Source organism: Eurytemora carolleeae, unplaced genomic scaffold (assembly GCF_000591075.1).
Source record: "Eurytemora carolleeae unplaced genomic scaffold, Eaff_2.0 scaffold91, whole genome shotgun sequence".
NCBI lineage: Eukaryota > Metazoa > Arthropoda > Copepoda > Calanoida > Temoridae > Eurytemora > Eurytemora carolleeae.
The window spans coordinates 264,048-274,259 of record NW_019396098.1 but is presented as its reverse complement, the minus strand read 5'-3'; positions in this window follow the sequence as shown (position 1 = coordinate 274,259).

Genomic DNA, 10,212 nt, shown 5'->3' with positions numbered 1-10,212 from the left:
ATTCTCATTCAATATATTTCAAATTTACTATTAAACTTGTACTATGCAATGGGAAAAAACTGCTACATTTCAAAAACTGTACACAAAACTTTTTATATTTTAACTAATGAAGTAATGAAGCCGTACTTACGTAATATGATATTTTAAAGATAGTTTAAAACGTGCTTTATGTCATTCAATAAAATCCCAAAATTGCTCAACACGTAACAAACTGCCAAAATTGTGTAGATAATAAATATTCAGAATTAGAATTCGACACTTATTTAGGTAGAAAAACGTATTTAGGTAGATAAACGTATTTAGGTAGAAAAACGTATTTAGGTAGATAAACGTATTTAGGTAGAAAAACGTATTTAGGTAGATAAACGTATTTAGGTAAATAAACGTATTTAGGTAGATAAACGTATTTAGGTAAATAAACGACAAAATTTTCCTCATTGCTGCTCAAAGAATGTACGAATTCTGTTATTGTTCAGTCACTTGAAAGTACGTATACAGTCTCTTTAATACTATTAATGTTCTATACTCCCCTGGGTTATTATATAGATATTATACCCGTTGCTAATAGCGCGGATATGAATGGAACTGAAAAGAGAAGATGACATTCATATTTAAACAATAAACATGGCCGCGGCAAACTTTACAAGACCGTTTGCAAATTAATACAAATAGGACTGTTTTTAGCAGTAAGATATATTAAAGGGATTGTTTATGTTTTTCAGTTGGACGAAGTGTCCAAAATTCTCCTTTGTTTTCACTGTGAATTATATAGAGTATTTTCGTTTTCTTAAATACTCTTAAAATGTTTTCTTGTGAATAAGCCTTCAAAAGGCACGAACGAGTAAAACATGTGACAAAAATCTGTTTAGATCAGTGTGAATCCATCTCAAATATCTGCATTGTGTTGAAGAAGCAATTTATTTATAAACAAGAAGTTTAAAAGTTGACAGGTTCAAATAGATTCATAAAGAGGGTTTATATTACAATAGTAAATACACTGTCTGCACCAGGGGGCACTCCTCTCTATTTGTAATTCATGAAATACAAATATATATTTGTATATTTAAAGCTGTAAGATGGCCAAACTGCTAAATGGTTATGAGCACCTTGTGTCACGCTACGGGTTTCATATAGCTTTGCACAGTGCACATATGGACGCATATAGCTTTGCACATTGCACATATGGACGCATATAGCTTTGCACAGTGCACATATGGACGCATATAGCTTTGCACAGTGCACATATGGAGCATATAGCTTTGCACAGTGCACATATGGACGCATATTGCACAGTGCACATATGGACGCATATTGCACAGTGCACATATGGACGCATATTGCACAGTGCACATATGGACGCATATTGCTTTACAAATAGAACTCGTTATTTTTCTTAAACTTTTTATTCATCTTTACCAACCTTTATTCGAACTTTTTCCTAACCTTTTTTCTTCTTTCCCAACCTTTATTAATCTTCCTTCCCAGCCTTTATTTATCTTCTTTCCCAACATTTATCTTTCCCAACCTTTACTTATCTTCCTTCCCACCTTTTATTTACCTTACGGCCATAGTCTTTCCCAACCTTTGTTCATCCTTTTTCCCAACCTTTATTTATCTCCTTTCCCAACCTTTATTTAATCTGTTTCCCAACTTTTATTTATCTTTTCCCAACCTTTTTAAGGTCTTTCCAAACCTTTATTAATTTTCTTTCCCAACATTAATGCATCCTCTTTCTCAAGCCTTACTTATCTTCCTTCCCAACCTTTATTTATCTTCCTTCCCAAGCTTTATCTATCTTCCTTTCCAACCTTTATTTATTTTCTTTCCCAACCTTTTCCCAACCTTTATTAATCCTCTTTCCCAACCTTTATTTATTTTCTTTCCCAACCTTTATTTATTTTCTTTCCCAACCTTAATCTTTAATAACCTTTATTTATCCTCCTTCCCAACCTTTATTTATCTATTTTCTCTAGCAATTAATTTCTTCATTTCCATGACAAGTACAAAAGGTGAAAAGCAAACTATGGAAAATTTCTACAGCTTTGTATGCACAAGATAGTTTAAATACTGGCATCAACATTTTGCTGTTTTTCAAACTCTTTAGTTTTACTTATTCCAGTATATAGTTAAGCTCTCCATTTATCTACAGGCTACACCAATCCCCATCACGGTGGACTAGAGTCAAATTGAATTAGCACCTGACCGACCCCTTGTACCGACCTTTGCGACGTGCGGTAAGTACCGTCCTGACCCCTTTCCTATGTCTGCCCGGCTTCAACTTTAATGGCGCGGCCAGAATTTTGACAGTACCTATCATAGGTTTATTTTACATATCCCAACTAGTTTAATTTGGTGTGCCATGAAGGATAAGACTTTAAGAACGACCTAAAACTCTTTAAATATACATAGTAAGAACCAGAATGCTGTGTTATATTGAAGTGTACTTGATGATGTTAAAAAACAGATAGTGTTACTAATACAGCTTAAAAATCAATTATAAAGTGGTGAACAATCAAACAATCGAATAAAGATGACAATGCCAAATATATATTTTCGAAGAAAGTTATATTTCAATAATGTTGTCCTTGAACTCTGAATTGCTTGAGACACCAGACGAACACCAAGACTATATTCAGCAATATCTGTAATTGCATAAAATGTGCAATGCAAAATACACCCAGCTGCAAGTATAGGTTGGTATATCCCCGGGTTAGCTTGGAATAGGCCTAATTTGCTTGAAATTACACTGTAGGTTAAACATCTTTGATTTATGGGTTGCATCTTAGGTTCAGTTGAAAATATATTTGCTCGAACATATAGTTATTCACTTCCTTCAAATTGTCATTCTAACCCCTTACCGGAAGTAAACAGTGTCCAACTAAAACCTGTATTCTTAGTTTTCTGTCCACACATAAACAAAATGACAAAATAAATACTAATGTACGAGAAAGAAAACTTCTTAAGACATGTTGATAAATGTACCAGTCAATGACCATATGAGTGCTATATTCTGATATACCCACCTGCCATCTAAACCATACAATGTGCATGCAGGATCAAAAAATTTGCTTCTTTTTTCGCAAAAAATTCGATTAAATTTCTGCATATATTTGAAAAAGGAAACTTAGCGAAGGCTATAAACCCAAGTCTCATCAATTATTGCTAATTATAAGATAAGATAAGATAACGTTTATTGCTAAAATAAATGTATCTGTATACAGATAGAGTTTACAATCACAAAATTGATGATTATATTAACAGTATCATTACAGTACAGTACAGTACAGTACAGTACAGTACAGTACAGTACAGTACAGTACAGTACAGTACAGTACAGTACTGTACAGTACAGTACAGTACAGTACAGTACAGGACTACAACTGGCTCGTGAGGGTACGTTTAACAGGAAATCATCGAAAAGATGTTTAAATCTCATCCATGTTCCATGTATTATATAGAACAGATTTTTAGTTAATCATCCCATATTTTAGATCATGTTTATTATTGGAGTCCACTGCATAATTCGTTTAACCAAAAATAAGGCAGCATGCAGGTTGAAGGGTTCATGACTGTGTTTAATTCCATGTAATTTTAAATATACAGTTTAAAATTTTATAATATTAGTCATCTAATAACTTTATCACGTTTATCTAGACCTGCATATCATTTTGTGCAACTTTTTTAGAGTTCAGAATTTATATCATCTTATATCATAATTTTGTATCAATTCTTAAAGGGTTTATACATGTAAATGCAAATGGCCCTCCATTGAAAAAGTCGCATTCCGAAGTTAAGTATCAATTATAAATAATGAATAGATTAGTAAAAAATTAAATAAAAAGATAAAAATTGTTCACAATGGATTGCAATCGATATCTATCATTTTGCTTGTTTCTTTGTTTAAGCGTCAAAACGGACGGCAAAATTACGAATGTTTACAATGGTTTACAATGGTTTACAATAATTTACAATGATTTACAATGGTTTATTATGGTTTACTATGGTTTACCATAGTTTACAATGGTTTACAATAGTTTAAAATCGTTTACAATGGTTTACTATAGTTTACAATGTTTTACAATGGTTTACAATGTTTTACAATGGTTTATAATGGTTTACTATGGTTTACAATGGTTTACAATGGTTTACAATGGTTTACAATGGTTTACAATGGTTCACTATAGTTTACAATGTTGTACAATGGTTAAAAATGGTTTACAGTGGTTTACAATGGTTACAATCGCTTACTATGGTGTACACTTGTTCACTATGGTTTACAATGGTTTACAATAGTTTACAATGGTTTACAATGGTTTACAATGGTTTACAATGGTTTACAATGAGTAGAAAAACGTATTTCCATTTTATGAATATGGTAGCAGCAAAGATTAATGTTGGGTTTCAGAATTTCAACATTTCTCATCGTATTATTGGATTTATTCAAGGGCTGTGAGGAAATGTAAAAAACTGGATTTGTAAAATAAAACCTTACTGAAACATAAAGATTATTATTTTATTCGCTTTCAAAAAAAACTAATTTCATTAATATTCAATCATTCATCTCTTTAAGATCTCATTTAATTTTTGAAAAATCGTGTTTTTTCATAACACTTTAACAAAAACGGATGAAAAAAAAACATATGATGAATAGAGAGACATAGTTGAACTATGCATACTTAGTGGAACCTCTTAACTCAAACTAAGCTGGGGTACAATTATTTCTCGCTCTTCAATCTGGTCCAAAGAAATCTAAATCAGCATCAGTTATTTTACAATTCAAAAATCTACATATCTTGTTGAGTGATATGTTAAATAAGTTGTTAATATTCTTGTGAGAGGAAGGAGGGACCCTCTCTTCATTCTCTTTGCATTACTCAAACTTACATCTTTATCATGAAAGGGCAAAGTTCAGGACTCGGCTATGGTAGCTAAATTATATTGGTATTAGGAATCACTTCTAGATATTTTCATAACATTGTTTTGGATAATATCTTTGCCGGATGCCACTAAAAATTCATAAATTTTAAGAAGGAATTTAAAAATGAAGAAAAATGAAGAATTTAAGATGTTTCTGCGTAGATTTACTGGTAAAAATAGAGATAAGATTTTTTACTTCCTGAAATAAAAATAGGTATCTAAGTTAAGCTTAGAACAGCAGTTGCTAACCTGGTTAGATTGGAAATAAAAATAGAATCAAAATAGCAAGTGAATTATCTGTACACACTATACATCAGGGTGTGTACTGTGTAAGATCAATGGCAAAAACGGAAAAACAGCTTTTCTGAACTAATTATTAAGTAGATACGTTCCTACAAGATGTAATAAATAGGCCAAACATGCATAGTGCCATTACTCTGTCATATATAACACCGGTTATATATGACAGAGTAATTATAACAGCCGAGATCTCTAGTACATTGAAGCGCATCCAGAGTAACTAACCTTCTTAACAACTTTGCACTAACCTATAGTTAAAATCCATTTCTTGTCTAAAACCCCGTAGGTTGGTTTAAGCTTAATCCGTTGATAAGATACCGTCCGCTAACCTCAGGCAATTAAAGCTTGAATATAATTGATAAACATAAATTTAAGGGGGAGGGGACTATCCCATCTTATTAAAAATTTGATAAATGGCAACATTGTAAAACCATTTCAGATATTACGTAATAAAAATGTTTTATAACCCCCTAGATGAATTAAAAAGAATGTTTAAAAACGGCAAAGGTCCGCTTTAAAATAAATAACCGGCCAAAGAAGTTTGGATAGTGTTTCCTTGATTCAATTTTCATTAAGTCTAACCTATTAACAACTTAAGTTAAAATGTATTTGAGAAATATACTTAAAATCATAAATTTTATTTTTATTGTTATTAGATATGTGTTATTATTAATCTATGTTACCTTGCATGTGTAATAAAAAGTTGCTGGATAATTATGAGTCCAGGGTATGGTGGGGATGATAAGAGGGGGGTGGAGCAATTTCTTGAATTATCATTCTGTTTTCGGTTTTTACCCAAACTCACCGCCCCCCCCCCCCCCGCCAAGTCTCCGCACCCTAAAATGTATATATATTTCATCTTTGAAAGTTTTATAGAACTTTGAAAATATATTTTGTCTGTGTTTGTGCCTTTTCCTTCAAATTAAGCGATAGCCATTCAATTATTAACCAAGTGTTATGAAATTTTAAGTCACGTCCCACATGGTGTACATTTGAATATCCGAGCTGGGCCAACCATTGCAGTCCTACTTTGGACCGTACCGCCAATTTACAATTACTAAAGCGACAGAGGAGTGTGAAGTGTTTAACTAAAATGTCAGTCAACTTTTTATCAAGAAATCTTCTCAATGTGGAGTAAAATTTTGTGAATTAGGGGATTGTCTGTGCTTTAGTTTGTGAGTACTACGTTAGAGTTTCATACTCTGAGGTCAGATATAAGAAATGAGGAAAACGCCAGGGTTTGGTTTAACGTTATATCACATTTATCCTCTCTGTATCCAAGAAGTACGGAAAATAGGGAGTGGCTGACCCCCGGCAATACACCACTCTTTTATCTTTAATCAATCTACACCAAACCCGTGTAGAACTCACGGGGCTACGACACCAACTCTCTATGGTCATCTGCAGAATGGTCGTGTACTCCATGCACAATGACATTAGAGAGCAAATAACCATGAAGCTAGTGCAGCCGAAGTTCCAGAAACCATAGAGAATTTAATGATAATAATGATAATAATAAAGATAATATTTATTTCGACAACAAAATTTATAAAGTAAAGAAATTATTTTTCAAACTAGGTCGAGGCCTAAAAGGCCGTTAAAATTTAGCCCTGGTGTTTACAAAAATGTACATAAACAAAAAGAAAAATTTAAGTAAAACATAAAACATAAAAAACAAGAACAAAAAAATGGACATTGGGGCTGAAATAGTGATTCCGTTAAAGAGGAATTATACCCCCAAGCGTACTTCACAAAATCAAATAAATCTCTTTACAGTCTTAGATCAAGGACTCAATATATCTTTACTATGTAATAGAATAAACCCAACTCTTTGTTGACTTAAAAGCGAGATGTGGGTAGAAACAGAAATAGGGCAAAAATTCAACATTTTTTAATGTTTCTCCTTATATTCAATGTTCTCCCAACCAGGGGGATTTCAATAAATTGTTTTCAAGTCTATCAATTCTAAACAAGATTACATCTCAGTTTACAAAGCATGATCTAATACATTAATTTATCTAAGATTTTTCTTAATTCCATGAGACGCATTTTTCAATTTTCCCCCTCAAGCTGAGAACCCCAAATATGAAAAATATGATATAATTTGTCTGGTATTTCTTGTATTTTTAGTGCCCCGAAAGAAGAATAAAACGTGAACACTCCCTGTAAATTTATAGTTTTTGTGTCTGAGCACTGTCTGTTTAAACATCGAACCTTCATCAATGTGTCCAATGACCTTTAAAGAGGCATCTTAAATTGATGGATTGTTCAAATCTAATGTTTGATTAAAACTGAAATATTTGGTGATCAATTCAAATATTTATTGCTAATACATATTAATCATTCATAAGAAAGGAAATAATAAACACTAAAAATAGCAAATAGTTTACCAAGTGAGTGTCATAATTACTATTTATCTCAATATAACAGGGAGGCAATAGGGAATAGGGATGCAATATATATAGTAAGGAATATTATATTGCCGAAGCTTCCCAAGACCTTGTTGAGTTCAAAAGCATCACGAGTGGATTTCAGAGTTCAGAAATTAAATCTAATTCATGTTTTCGGAGTTGTAAATCTGCAACTTATTGGCAGAAAAATTCGCAATCAATTAGATTGCATCCCTTGGGTTGCAATCTAACATTGCAACCCTGGTTTCATGCAGGGTGGCAGTGAAAATATCAGAGTTTTGATAATTCTATAAGTTTGATCAAAAGTTGGAAAACATGTTATAATTAAATCTTACAAAGAACTGTACACGTATTTTTAGTTTAATCATATTTACAAAGTTCTTGATTCATAACAATACTCCTTGAACCAATCTATCTGATTAACTGAAACATACCTTAGTCTGCACTGTCCTGAGAAGAGTTAAATTCTATCAATTTTCTTACTTGGCTCTATAGCGTTTAAATCCGCAAGAGATACCGAATAGAAATGAAAATCATCATTTTTTCTAGAGGTATACCAATGTCACTTGTGGACTTTCCCTGTAAGATATTATTCTTGTGCATCTGAATACAGAAATTAGAAAAATTATTATGGTCATAAAATGTTTTTTTTTTTTTATTGGCATTTTAAAGATATATAACGTTAAAAAAGTATGAAATGTCCAGCTATGCAGATAAGCCTTAAAAAATTTTATATGGAGGAATCATTTAAACAAAATCGAGATTATAAAATTTACAATTTTTAGATTTAAAATTATATTTAAAACACAGTTTTAATGATTTTTGCCCTGAAAACCTACCATGTTACCATAAAATATAGTTTAATTACTTTGCTGAAAAAGGTGAACTTTCAGGTTTAAAACAGAAGCAATTGTTAAAAAAACTTGATTTAGTCCTGATTAAATATCCCCTCCCGGCTCCCCTCCCACCCTTTAAAAAATACCCTAGTTGCGCCTCTAAAAATTTGAATGCCATCGTTTTTACTGTCTCGGCGTAATTTAAATCAAATGGCTTGTTCAGTATTTAGCAAAATATGGGTTCAAAAGAAATAATTTGGTTTTAAAAGATACTGCAAGGAATTTGGTTTGATTTAATATTACTGGTTAGGAGGAGAGGGGTTCATGACCTATTGGCCTTTCCATCTTAGTTCGGAGGACTTGTCTTAAGCAAATCCAAATAATCTTTGTGTTATTACATGTGCAATACTCAGTATATTCACTCATATTTCAATTTCAATTATACCCTTCATCATCCAGTCCAACCACGCCTCTTTATCATCCAGTCCAACCACGCCTCTTCATCATCCAGTCCAACCACGCCTCTTCATCATCCAGTCCAACCACGCCTCTTTATCATTCCAGAATTGTTCAGACTCTTCGAACCACAGACTTGTCAAACCACACCCCTTTGTATGTAGTCTGAAGACTTCCTCCTGTATCACACCCCACATCCTCTTCTCTTCGAACCACAGACTTGTCAAACCACACCCCTTTGTATGTAGTCTGAAGACTTCCTCCTGTAACTCACCCCACATCCTCTTCTCTTCTTTTTCTGTAAATGTCACAGAACTACATTTTTATATCTCTTATCTATCTCATTTCCCCTCCCCCTACCCCCCATACCCGGCCCCAGTTCCCCGATTCCAGTGTCTCTAGTAAAGTAACCTTAAATTTTCTCATTGCACGTTCATAATTAATTGATTAATAGTGCCCTTTTACCTGACCCCCTCCAAATCCCTTAAAATTTCTTCAACCCCGGGTTCATTCCTTGAAATCTTCATAAAGCCCGTTTTTATCCCTTCAAACCTTCAACCAAATCCACTCTTTCCCATCCTTTCAAACCTTCATTAAACCCATTTCCATCCCATCAAACCTTCATTAAACCCAATCCTAACGCTTCAAATCTTTACTAAACCCACTCCCAACGCTTCAAATCTTCACTAAACCCACTCCCATCACTCCAAACCTTCTTTGATTCCACTCCCATTCCTTTAAACCATCTTTAAACCCACGCCCAACGCTTCAAACCTTCATTAAACCGACCCCATCCCTTCAAACCTTCATTAAACCCACTCCCATCCCTTGAAACCTGCATTAAACCCACTCCTAACGCTTCAAATATTCATTAAACCCACTCCCATCCCTTCAAACCTTCATTAAACCCACTCCCAACGCTTCAAATCTTCATTAAACCCTCTCCCATCCCTTCAAACCTTCATTAAACCCACCCCCATCCCTTCAAACCTTCATTAAACCCACTCCCAAAGCTTGAAATATTCATTTAACCCTCTCCCATCCCTTCAAACCTTCATTAAACTCACTCCAATCCCTCTAAACCTTCACTAAACCACTGTGAGTCACATCCATTTTATCTCATCATCACTCTGCTTCTCGACCTCCCTCCCCCCTCTTATCCCACTCCGACCCCTACTACTTACAACATTCCTACTTCACCATTCACATCTCCTTTCCTCCCGTCCACCTTCATTACCCTATCATCCCATCCTCCCCTACTCCCCCCCAAGCCCCCTCCCGTCCACCTTCAT